Raw genomic sequence first — 13359 nt, 5'->3', positions numbered from 1 at the left:
CATCTATTTCTAGTCACATGCAGAAGGTAGCCCAGCCTGGGATTCAGAGGGGGGTTGTGTTTGATGGACTCATTCACATGAGCTGGTTTTGAGGTAGGAGATAAATGGGCCCCTGGGCTGGACAGCTGGTATGTGTCAAGTGGAAGAAAACTGAAGCTTTGTTCTCACCCAGATGTTCCAAGGACAAAGCTAGTGGCAGAAGATGAGCTCTGCTGAAGTAAAGAGATAAGATGACCGCTCCGGAGGTCAAGGAAAACTTCCCTGTCTGCACATGGGCGGGAAGGCTCCTTGGGGGTCAAAAAGGGAGGAGGCGCCACCCCATAATAGGTGTGGGACATACCGCCACAGGCCTCTGCAGTGGGATCCATCTTAGCAAAAAGTTGGCAGGCATGTTGGGGAGGGTCCTAAGGCAGGTCAGGTGTGGAAAAAGAAACCAGATAATTGGCCAAAGGTAGACAAAGACCAGGAAGAAGTGTCCTATGTAAGTGATTTAAATCACCTCTTTCCTGCACTCCTCCTCATTAGGAAGGATGGCTATACCCTTTCTCCCTGGGTGTGTATTTCTGCCTTGCTTCTGACTTAAATAAATACACTCTTTCTCTGTGTGCTCTCCCATACATTGGGCTGTGTGTCTAGTAATAAACTTTGTACGTATTTTGCAGTTTTTGCCTCCTTGAAACATTCGTGCTTTCAATGGGGGAAAGAGCTAGAGGCACTTTGCTTCTAGCCTCTAGCCCCTGGTGGACTAACGGCTAGGATTCCTGGTTTTCATCCAGGCTACCCAGGTTCAATTCCTATACAGGGGAACTAAGATCTGTCTCAGGACCGCTCACTGCTGTCTCCTAGAAATCAGTGTCACCTGTGTGAAAGGGGCCACTGAGGAGAACACTGTAAGTGGAGGGCTTGGGGGTGAAACCTGGGAAGAAGGAGAGGGAAGCACGGGTCTGTTCTTCAGCTCTGCCCTTGAACTCTGGTCTGAGTTTTCTGAAGAGATAGGGAAGGCAGGGAGTTCTTTGCAGGGACTGCAGGAGACTCCGGTACTGTTTGGACTCGGGGGTCTTGAATGTTTGGAAGTCCAGGAGATCACCCCTCTACTGGGAGGTGCTAGGACAGTACAGCCAGTAGGAGGGCTGCCAGGTAGTAGACAGCTCCAGGAGCACGAGATTGGTGGGATTAGAGCAGGCTGGCTCGTGAGCACATGTGAGACACCCAAGTACCTGGGGAAAATTGGGAGTGGAGTAAGGAAAGCAGTTAGCAAAAGGTGGGCATAAATGCTAATGACACTTCTTCATAGCCACAAGCCAGAGTCAGAAAAGTAAGAAGCTGAGACTTGGGACTTCTGGTTAAGATGTTATTACATTCACTCTTTGAGGCCCCCTCATCTGTACCACATACAAAGATAGATGCAATGATAGATTAAAAAAATTTTTTTTTAGTTTAAAAGACCAACTGATCTCAAATAAGATAAACATCTCTGTTGACCAGAGATGAAGCAGAAACATGCCATGCCCCTGCTTATGGGAGAGGGCTGGAAAAAGCTGTGTCTGACCATTGCCTGGGACTGTGATTTATATTTTGTACTTAGTCTCCTAGCCAGGAGCTGGACCACAACAACTGCTGCTTGGTGACTGGACCCATGGTATCCTCAGCTCTCCCTGGATGGGAGCCCGAGGCCACCAAGGTAAGGCTAATGTTGAACTGAGGGGACCAGGAAGCTGGGTGGAAGCAATGCAGAACTTCTAGAGAAGGGCTGAACACAAACACAACACAACACAACACACACACACACACACACACACACATACACACACACACCATTCAAGATGAGTCAACAAGCTGCTATTCCAAAAGACCTCAAAAGAATGACTGCAAAGAAGACAGCCAATCAAACCAATAATAGGGGGAATTCATTTTGCAAGAAGTGAAAATAATAGACATTAAGCATATTTAGAATTCTCAAAGAAGGAAAGGAAAGAAAAACATTCATAAAAAAAAGAATAAGAACTTAAATAAAAATGGGCAGAAATGAAACCAGCCCAGCTGGTATGAAGAAAATGCAACTAGAAATATGGAGACACATATGGTTATTAAAATTTTAAATAATTCAATACATAATTTTTAGTCTAGACCTAATTGAAGAGTGGATGTACAATCCCTAAGATGGAATTGAATAATTCACTTGGAATAATTTTGTAACTTTTTTTCACTTACCAACATATGTTAAACATTTCTCCATATTATTAAATATGAATGTGTCAAAAATGTTGTAAACTAGTCTTCTATGTTTGGACAGTTAACTTTCTTATATTTATTCCATTACCATAAACAAGTTTTTGAGAAATCTTGTTATTAAATCTTTGTCCAAGTTTCCAATGGTTTCTCTAGGCTGGATTCCCAAAAGAGGAATTACTGCGCCCAAGAAGTATGAAATTTCCTAAGTCTTTTGGTTACAGCCAATAGCCAAACTGCTTCTCAAAGATCTTGAACCAATTTTTCACTCCCACCCATGTTTTAAGAAATGCCTGTTTAACAGAACATTTTTGAATACTAAGAATTATCCCTTAAAATATTTGTCCACTTGCGTTTCCCTCCCTCCCAACCTCCCTATCCCACCCCTCTAGGTGGTCACAAAGCACCGAGACGCAAGAGGGAAGAGATATGGGAACATATGTATAACTGATTCACTTTGTTATAAAGCAGAAACTAACACAGCATTGTAAAGCAATTATACTCCAATAAAGATGTTAAAAAAAATGAGATAACAAGACAAAAAAAATATTTGTCCATTTGGCAAAAAATGATATTTTCAATTGTTTTTTTTTGCGGTACGCGGGCGTCTCACTGTTGTGGCCTCTCCCGTTGTGGAGCACAGGCTCCGGATGCACAGGCTCAGCGGCCATGGCTCACGGGCCCAGCCGCTCCGCAGTATGTGGGATCTTCCCAGACCGGGGCACGAACCCGTGTCCCCTGCATCGGCAGGCGGACTCTCAACCACTGCGCCACCAGGGAAGCCCAATATTTTCAATTTTTATTTGCCTTAGTCTGATTAGTAACAAAGTGAAACATCATCATGGAAGGAAAAATAGTGAAAACCTCTTTTCCTCATTTCTTGGGTAAAGTACGACATATTTTACTGTAGAGGGGACACAGAGCTTCGTTCCATGACATACCCCCAACTGGTTGTTTTTTGGCTTAAAACACTTTTCTTCTACATTTTTCTTTTATCAAAAGCATGGTATCTTCACTCCAGCCCTACAACATATTATTTGTTGATTCTTTGGGCTGATTTTAAGACCTGAGTCTGTAGCCCATGGATTTGCTCTGCTTGCTGTAGGGTGGGAACACTGCTACGGCCGCTTTCCTCTGCCAGGATGAGTCCAGAAAGGCAGCTGAGATGTGGACAAGCCATAGGGAAAATGATGGCTCACCTGCATGTGCTCCTCTCTGCGGCTGCCTCGCTCCCTGTGCCCTGGAGTCCTCATCCTCTCACCCACTCAAGGATTGTGACCTGCAATTATCTCCTTGCTTTCTGCATCATTTTCCTCTTTGTTTTCCTCTAGCTATTGCCCAGTTTCTCCTTAATAGCAAAACCTTCTCAAAGAGTTGCTTATATTCAGTCTCCACTTCGTCATTTCCCTTTTTTTTTTTTTTTTTTGGAACCCACTCCAATCAGACTTCTATTGCCCTTATTATTCTTAATAAGATGAACAACGTCCTCATGGCCAAGCCAAGGGGTCATTCTCAGCCCTTAGCAGTTTGACGAAAGTGAATTCTCTTTCCTTCTTGAACATTTGTCTTCTCTTGACTTCCAGAATCCCACCCTCTCCTGGTTTCCTTCTAACTCACTGTCTCCTTCTCAGTGTCCTGACTTACGGATAGATCCTGTTCTTTTATTGGCCTTTATAAGTTGGGCTTAGCCTATCTTTTCTATCTAAACTAAATTCCTTGTGAACTAGCTCATCAACAAGTACATGTCTCCATTCCCAACCTTGGCCCTGAACTGTGGTCCAGTAATTCCAATGGCCAGTTAACGTCTCCACTTGGATGTCAATATGCATCTCAAACTTAACACGTCCAAAACTGGACTCACGGTATCCCTAACTCTGAGCCACCCACTGTTCCCATCTCAGTAAACGACCTCTTCCCCATTCACCTCAGAACTATGGAGTACTCATCTATTCCTTTCTTTCCCACATGTCTGACATCCAACCCACAAGCAAATCTTGCTGCTTCTACTTCCACATTAGAAATAGATATAGAATCTGACTGCCCCTCCGCAGGTCCCACCCTAGCCAGAGGGACCATCACTGCTCACCTGGACAGCCTCCTAACTCACCCTCTGTTCCACCCTCATCCCCTTATAGTCTGTTCTCCATTCAGGGCCCTGGAGATCCTTTTCAAATGTAAATTAATGAGTCACTCCCCAGCTTAAAACCTTTAGATGGTTTCTCATCCCACTTAAAATAACCACAAAGCCCTCCGTATTCCCCCCATGACATGGCCCCATGACCTCTGTGCTCTCATTTTGGGCTCTCCCCTTGCTCACTCAGCTCCAGGCCACATTGGCCTCCTCAGTACTTCTTGAACATACCAGGCACACTTCTGCCCCAGGGCCTTTGCACTGACCATTCCCTCTGCCTGGAACATTCTTCTTCCAGAGATCTACCTGGCTAACTCCCTCCCCTCCTTCAAGCTTTTGCTCATCTCACACCTTCTTAATGAAGTCTACCCTGAGCACCCTGTCTTAAAGGTGGTTCTCACCCACCCCAAACTACTGATCCCCATTATCCTGCTCTACTCCCTTCTTTCCACAGCACGTTTCATCTTCTAATGTGCTATATAATGTGCTTCCTTATTGTTTTTTGTCTGCCTCCTCCCCCACTAGAATGTAAGCTCCATAAGCGTGGGGACTTGAGTCTGTTTTATTCTCGAATGAATCTCAACACTAGAGCAGTGCCTGGATTATAATAGTTACTCAATTGATATTTAGTGAATGACTGTAGTAGACTAGCCACATCAGCGTCCCGCAGAGGAATCTCCCCACTCCAGTCAACCGTTCCCGATGCCCAACTCCAGTTCTAAGCAGGGTCAGCAGGAACCGAAACAGCTCCAGGCATTAATCAGGAGAGGGGGCTTCTATGCCCAGGCTAACTCACTGTCTGGCCTGGGAAAGTCACCTCCCCTGTTCAGGATCCAGTCCCTCCTCTGCTCAATGGAGATTTTCTCCTGTTCTCCCTGCCTTGGCACACAGTGTAAGAGCAGACACAGGGGTATACATTTTTAGAACCATCAAAGTTGACCTCACCCACATTATGCACCTTGTGTCTGGGAGAGAGGCTCACAAGAAGCTGTTCCCTGGGGCCAAGAACAGTAAGCAGAGGCTCTGTTTTCCTGCTGATGTCACTAGGGCTCATGCTAATGAGATGGAATATGGCCTATCACCCCACCCCAGTCTCACACCTTTGGGGTTGAAATGACCTTCTCATGGAAAACAGGGCAGTTAAGTTGACCTACCATCATTCCAGCAAGTTCTATTATCATTTTCAGCTGATATACAAAATCTCAGGGGATATTAAGTTTTCACCCGCTTTTCTTATCTCCTTTTTAAGCCCTGGATGGCTGGCACCCGTCTTCCTCCTCTTGTATCCCCTTTGGGGCTCCACCCACAGTAGCAGCTCCATAAACGGTTACTGATTTGGTCAGTGTTTGTTTCCTGGGCCTTGAGTCGCCATCCCTCAGCTTGAGGAAAACACAGAGAGAACAAACACTGTGCCTGCCTTGAGCAACAGGTTTCATCTTGGGATTACAGTGAGTATTTGCAAAACATTTCTCAGACCGCAAAATGCTTGTGCAAACACATCCCAGGAAATCCCAACAAGATCCCAGCGGGGTAGACATTCTGACCTCCATCTGTCAGGCAGACAAACTGAGGGGCAGAGCCTGGGCCAGAACACTCTGAGCCCCGCCAGTTGTGTCCAGTCTCCCTTCTCTCCAGAGCAGAGACACATCCTCTGTTGGAGAGCTTGAGCGTGTTTTGCTTGTTTCCAACACGGAAACTTTGCAGGAACTGCCTCTTCAGGGCAAGCATCTGGGGGCTCCACACCCCTCAAACCGGACTCACCCCTCAAGGTCCAGCCCAAAGTCCAACTTCTTCTAGAGGCTCTTCCTGCTCTCCTCAGCCCAGAATTAGTTGCACTGTGTTCCTGCACCACAAATGCTGTCTTGCAACATGTCATACCGTTGCTTTGCATGGTAACTTGGTCCTTGGATCATTATTTAACTTTTTGTGTATATATCTCTTCCCTCCGCAATGAGCCTATCAGCTCTAGGTAGGAATCACCTCTGCTCATTCCCTATTTCATTCAAACATTCCTTCAAGAAATATTCTATGCCATCCAAGAGATAAGTAGATGACCAACGGTTCCTGCCCTCACGGAACTTATATGCCTTATTTCTTCCTTATGTCCCCACAGGACTTGCTATAATCCACCTGTAACCAGCGGGCAAGAGTTAACAGTGACAGCCTCTGGCCAGCAAGTTCCAGCAGTGTGTCCCTTTGATCTAGTCAAAGCTGAGTGAGGACTATTTTTAAGTAGAAAAGCAGCAAGGACCACAGAGGTGGGGTCTCTGTGTGGCTGCCTCTGGATGGCAAACCTAGAAAGGGATTCCTTTTGGGCCCTGCTCCTGGGAGAGATTGGAAGCTCCACCCATAAAGGGTCAGGGGCCATGGGCCCTGAAGAGGGCTTAAGGCTCACCAAAGGCACCCTCATGGCATAGATGGGGAAAGTGAAGCTTGCAGTGGGCTTGTGCTTGCTCCAGTACTAGACTCCCAGCACAGCGCTCCTTTCCTAGGAGCCCACTGAGGTATAGTTTTCTGCTAAAGGGAAAGACTTGTCTTCCCTTTAGCTGTTGGAAGGCTTTCTGGCACACAGGAGCACACAGGTGGAAAGAGGGGTGGGGGAGAGCAGTTCACAACAGTGGCTTCAAATACTTTAAAATAGGCTGGAAGACACTCATGCTCTGGTTCTGAGCATCTCCTCCGTACCCAGCACTGGGTCAGGGACAGGAGGGAGGGGCTGACTGTACTCATGGAACTCACGTGGGACAATCAGCTGTTTGGCAAGTGTGGCCAGCGGGCCCCCTGATGGGAACAAGACCTGTGAGTGAGAGGGGCTGGCCTTGGCTGGAGCTCTGCCCTCCCTGGCAGCCCCCTCTCCCTCTCTGAGTTCTCTGTGGGGGGTGAGGGGGGTCTTCCCCGAATACCAAAGCACATGGTTGTGAGGATTCAATGAAACACCACAAGGAAGCACCTGACCCAGAAGAGACACTCAGTTCATTTTCACTCATTCAGAAGGCCGTTTTGATTATTCTCAACCACCTGCTTTGTTTCCCAAGTCCCAGAAAAAGAATCCTGACTAGTCTTCTTGAAGCAGAAATAGGTGAGTTCATGTGGCCCCAACTGCCTACCCAGGGGTCATGGTCCCGATACTCCCGCTCACCCCACCGCCCCCAGAATCAGCACTTGGGCTCACCACTTGTTGCCTGAGGCCAGTGTGCTTCCTCTCCCTGTTCCCCACCTTTCTTACCTGTAGAAAGGGACTGCTCCTGAAACAGGGAAGAACAAATCTGACTCCATGTTGGGATGGTGCTTCACTTTAACCTTTGTATTGTATTCCTTCTGCTACAAGTTAATCACTCAAGGGATGTTGCCTAGAACTTAAAGTATACATAATGGCCCATTCTCCAGGAACGCTGCCTCCCATGCCTGACTGTTAAGTTAAAATACCTTTGTTTAGCTCACAGGAACCCCCCAACACACACACACCAGGTCCACCTGTGAATGGCTGCAGGAAGGAAGAAATTATCACATCCCCTCTGGAGTCTGGCCGGAACCAGGAAATATTTCCAACAACCGATCGCCTTCTTTTTACTTTACCTCCTCACCTCCCCCTCTTTGTTCTATAAAAGGAACTAGCGTCCAAACCTGGGCAAGATGGTTCTTTGGGACACGAGTCCACCATCTTCTCGTCTGCTGGCTTTCTGAATAAAATCTCTGTTCCTTGCCCCAACACCTTGCCTCTCAACTGACTAGCCTGTCATGCAGCGAGCAGTATGAGCTCGGACTCAGTAACACTCAGACTTAGCCCCATGAGGTTGTGTGACTCCACTGAGACACCGCAAGTACACACTCCAGTGGGTCGCACTGGATACGTGATCTTGTGCCCCTTGCCTTCTCCTTCCTGGAGTGGTCTGTTCTCCAGAAAGAGTGGGGCAGGGCTTGGAGCCTGGGCAAGAACCTCTCCTCCTCAGCCACCCCGCTTCCCTCCCACCCACTTCTGCATCCTTAGCACAGGAGACCCCCTCACTGCTCCAGCCATCAGAAACATGTGCAGCAAGAGCCAGCTGCCAGTGCCACCACCATTCAGCCCAGGAGACAGGTGACATGTGTGAGACATACTCCTTTATTAAAGGAGGGCAACGGTGGGAGGGTTGCTGCGGGCACCTCGCTGAAGCCAAACCACCTCCCTCCTCCCCACTCTGCCTCCACTTTTGAGCATGGAGAAGTCTAGAGACTTACAGAAATTAGGTCTGGGTACAGCCTTGAAGATGATTTATTCCAGTGGCTTCCAAACACTTTAAATTAATTTTCAGTTATGTGGGTAAAATTTTAACTGACTCCCCTCCCTAAAAAATGGGTATGCAGATTTTTTTCTATGAAACATCTAGTGCAACCTTTCCTTTCTAGATGGGGAAACTGAGGCCCGTGGAGTGGATGTGGTCTCCTGGCGGTATCTCAGGAGTTGGTGGAGTTGGGACTAGAGCCCTGGTCCCCTAATGCGGCTCTTTCCACCAGCCTCCACCCTGAGGTGGTGACTGCAAAACCCGAGGCTGGGCTCTGCATCTCAGACGCAAAGAAGAAGGCAGGGTGGAGCACATGTGGCGTAAGTGGAAAAAGAATCCTGGGCCGATCCAGGAACTCTGTAAATTTATGTCCTAATCCAATTTCCTAAGAATTGGTTCTTGGAATAAGGCTAGTAGCTATAACGCAGACTTTCTGTTGGAGAAAATTAAAATATTATTTTTGCCTTTTGCTTTTGAGAAGTGCCAAGAACCATCAGGCTTTGGGAGTCCCAGAGGAAGGAAACGTGAGCCTCGAATAATCAGGCCTCGGAGGATGTCTGTGAACCATGTTCCCACTGTGAGTCGTGGCCTGAGACCTTCCCCAAAGCAAACTTGCCTGGCCTTTCCTGCTTTCTCCACCATGCCTTGCCTTTCTTTTCTCCCCAGTCTTTTAACCCTGTCTAGTTTGCACCCACAGAAATCACAGCATGAATGGTAAGGCCTTACTTTAGGGCAGCAGTCCCGGCCTGTTCCCAGGACACTGGTTCCACAAGAGAAGTGGAGTATCTGGCAATTCGGTCCACATCGGCGTATTTCAGGCTCCATCTGGACTGAACATGTCCTGGCCAGCTGACAAGACAGCATCGCCTCTCTCCAGGCTCTAAGTTCACCTGAACATATGCCTTCAGTCCTGGAGACAGAGAGGGGTCGGGGCCATGGCAGCATGTAATAGTTCGGAAAATCTCTGGTCAGAGTCAGGTCCCTGGTTTTAGCACCAAGCATAGGATAGCTCGCCTTCTCATTTCTTCACCTGGTGAACTCCTACCCAACCTTCAAGGGCCACCACAAAAACTCCCTTCCCCAGCCCACTCCTCCCCAAGAGAGCTAATTTAGTTCTCTCCTCTAGTTCTCACTGCATTTTACTTTTATTCTATCAACACACACTTGAGTTGAAGCAGAAGAACCTATTGGGAATTTAATGTATCACAATAGTTTATTAAGAAATTAATTTATATCATTTATTGCCCTTGTTGACTCACCAGAAAAGAACAAAAGCTGTCTTGACATGAGCCCCACACACTGGACGGTAGCTCGATTTTCCTCTTGTGGTCAGTAAGGGTTCTCCAGCCCCTTAAGAAGCAATAAACAATTCTCCCTGTTTCTGGGTCTGAGAGAGGAAGATGAATGGGCTGGGAGGGGACCCTGGTGTGAGAATGGGCTGCCCCCAAGACAACCGCTAAACCAGACTCTGTGTTTAGAAACCAGTAGAGGCAGTTAAACCAGATTATCCCAGCGGGGAGGAGAATGGGGCTTGGTGCTCCGAGGTAGAGGTTAAGATGTTTTTAGGTAAAGAACATTTGTCTTTAGAAAGCGTACACCATGCAGTGCAGACCACTGAACGCAGTGTCTTCCTGAAATCACACAGCTGACTCATCCCATGCTAGCACTGATAGAGAAGTCTTTTTTAACATCTGGTACCCAGGGTGGTGTGCGGGTTCCAAGCCCCCTGCTCACAGGGCTGGGAGGGCCAGGCCTGCATCTTGTGTCACCAGGAGCAACAGCTACCATGGCAACTAGAGGCTGCACAACCCCCTTTTTAGACTACTAAGTCCCTAGAGGGCCTTTTGCAAACCCAAGGGAGAGGAGAAAGCAAGGATATGGCGATATGAGGATACAAATATACAGGATACGTTCCTTCTTGCTTAAGGAGGGTCCAAAATGATTCCATTTCCTTTTAATAAAAGCAAGTCACGCACGCAGTGAAAACTGAAATAGCACGAGAGAGTAGACAAGGAGACGAGTATCCCTCCCTCCTCAGCCGCTGGTCTCACTTTCCACAGGTGATACCATTAGTGGTGTTTGTGTATGTACACATGACATCTGATTACAGAGCTGCCACACACACACACACACACACACACACACACACACACACACACACACACACACACACACACACACACACACACACACACACACAAGCCAGAATGTACCGTTCCGTCCTTTGCCTTCCGTCATCTGCTTTGAAGGTTGTTTTACGTCAGCTACCTCAGTGCGACCTCATTCTTTTTAATGGCTGAAACCACCCCATTTCTGGTCCCCTTTCAATGGATTCAATCTGACTTAGACACCCTCAGGAGTGTTGACGTTAACTGCACCCAAATGTCATGGTATTATTTCATTCCTATACTTACATAGGTATTTACTATTCCTCATATTGCCAAGATTTGTATCTGCATCTCTCTCCCTCCAAAGAGGTGAGCCCCCTAAAAGCAAGGTCTGAGATGGAAAGTAGTTTAGCAGTGGCTGAGGAATGGGGGGGTGGGGTGTGGACAACTATGAAGGGGACACAGAGGGAGGTCCTTTGCAGTGACAGAAAAGCTCCATGTCTCGATTTTATGATGGGCACACAAATCTATACCTGTGATAGCAGTACACAGAACTACACACACACACACACACACACACACACACACACACATACCCCTGTACACACATTAATTAGTACATGTAAACACTGTGTGCTTGTACCAGTGTCAGTGTCCTGGTTTTACTATTACGCTGTAATTTTATTCCAGATGTTGCCACTGGGGAAAACTGTGTGAAGGGCACTTGGGACCTTTCTGTACCATATTTACAACTTCTTGTGAATCTATAATTATTTCAAGGTGAAAAGCTAAAAGGTCGGAGTCTGTGGCATCCTGGTATTCTGTTCCCAGGCTCTGGTGCAAGCCCTGGCACAGAGAGGTGCTGGGTAAATATAAGCTAAAGGAGTGGAGAGTCTCTCCTTTCTGGGCCTCAGTTTCCCCATCTGTACAATGAGGCCTGTGGACTAAACAGTCTTCACATTTCCAGTCCCCACGTTCTGTTCTGTGCAGCGGCATGTGGTCCTGCCTGTGAAACCAGTCAGCTGACTCTCTGAGCACTGACCCCTCACACTCTCCCTGCTCTCCCTCCCAACCCACAGGCCCCATAGGCGGATACCCCACGTCTCCAGCAGAATATAATAGTAGTGTGACAAAATGAGTAGTCAAACTAAAATCGAAGGTGTAGCACTTTTTGAAAACTGATCTTTCTGCATACCTCTGACGTGAGCAGTGGAAGAATGTGTCAGATGTGTGTAACTAAGCCTGGTTTGTCCTACAGGCTGAAAGCACACAGCCAAGTAAAAGAATCATGTGATAATTAAGTCTGGGGTCTCTAGACGCCAAGGCTCACCTTCCTCCAAACAAGGCTGCCTTTCCATTACCTCTGTCGACCAAGCCCTGGACTTGCTGGGACTTGAAGGAGACACTGGCTTGTCATGGACAGTGTTGGTGCTGCATCCAGAGCACCTTTCATCATTTCTGGGCCCCTGTCCACCTCCCACAGCAGCACTCCCACCTCTTCTGGGGGGAGCTGCCCTCGGCTGCTGGAGTGAAGAATGCAGGGCGTGCCTGGAAGTAGGCATCCTTCTCCTCTCCCAGCGGGTGGTGGGCCACAGCATGCAAGCCCAGCTCAGCTTGGGACATCTGAGGTGTTCTTCCCACTCCAGACTTCCCTGCGGGATGGGCAGAAGCTGCCCTCATAGGCCTTTGTCTGAGGGGCCCCAGGCTTTGTCCTGCTTCCCCATCCCCTTACCTATGTCCCCTAAGAGCTTAATAAATGGCTTGCTACAAATTCATGCCTCACTATCTGCTTCAGGGCAACCCATTTGAGCAATGCTATCCCTCAACAGTTCTAGCCATTGAGACTTTTCTCAATGCCACTCCTAAAGGAAGGGAGTTTGCCCCTCCCAGACTGAGGCTCAGTGAGCAAAAGATGGTTAGAGGAGCAGAGAGCTAGGCCTAAAGAGGAAGAAGAAGTAGTTTCTCCATCAAAGCTAACATCAGCTACAAGTTTAACTTGCTATTGACAAGCCACGACCCAGCAAGAGGTCTAGGACCCTCCAGAAGAGCTGGGGAGAGGAGCCTCGGTTCGCCTCTCATGGCCAGTCTGGCCTCTACATGAAGCTGGCCTGTTGACCTTTGCCCCCCACTCTCTGTTTCATCTTCCACTCCCCTCCCTGCCGCCCCCCAGCTTTAGGCACCAGGGATCTCTCCAGACTATATTATTTAAATAGTGCTATTAAGGTAAGAATACATATAATGAACTACAAATATTTCAAATGTACAATTTGATATGCTTTGACATACGTAGAGATCCATGAAACTGTCACCACAATGAAGACAGTGAACATATCCATCACCCCCAAAAGTCCCCACTGGCTTTGACACTTTGTCAGTGTCAGAAAGACACAGCAACGTGAGAGTATCAACAGTGAGAGTCCAGGGATGGGGTGCCAGGTTGCATCCTGATCACACTGTTCCTGAAGGTGAATTTGCTGTGTTCCTAGCCACTAGTTTCCTCTTGGTGTGTAATGATTCTTACGCTGGCTTTCTAAATTCTCTATCAGTTCTGTTAATGTACCAGTAGTCTTCTAATCAGTGTTGCTTAAGTTACCCAGAGCTGGTATCTGTTGCTCATAACCTAAAACCT

The sequence above is a fragment of the Lagenorhynchus albirostris genome, chromosome 1 (assembly GCF_949774975.1).
Source record: "Lagenorhynchus albirostris chromosome 1, mLagAlb1.1, whole genome shotgun sequence".
In the NCBI taxonomy this organism is placed as follows: Eukaryota; Metazoa; Chordata; class Mammalia; order Artiodactyla; family Delphinidae; genus Lagenorhynchus; species Lagenorhynchus albirostris.
The sequence above is the reverse complement of the archived record's forward strand: the minus strand, read 5'-3'. Positions refer to the sequence as shown.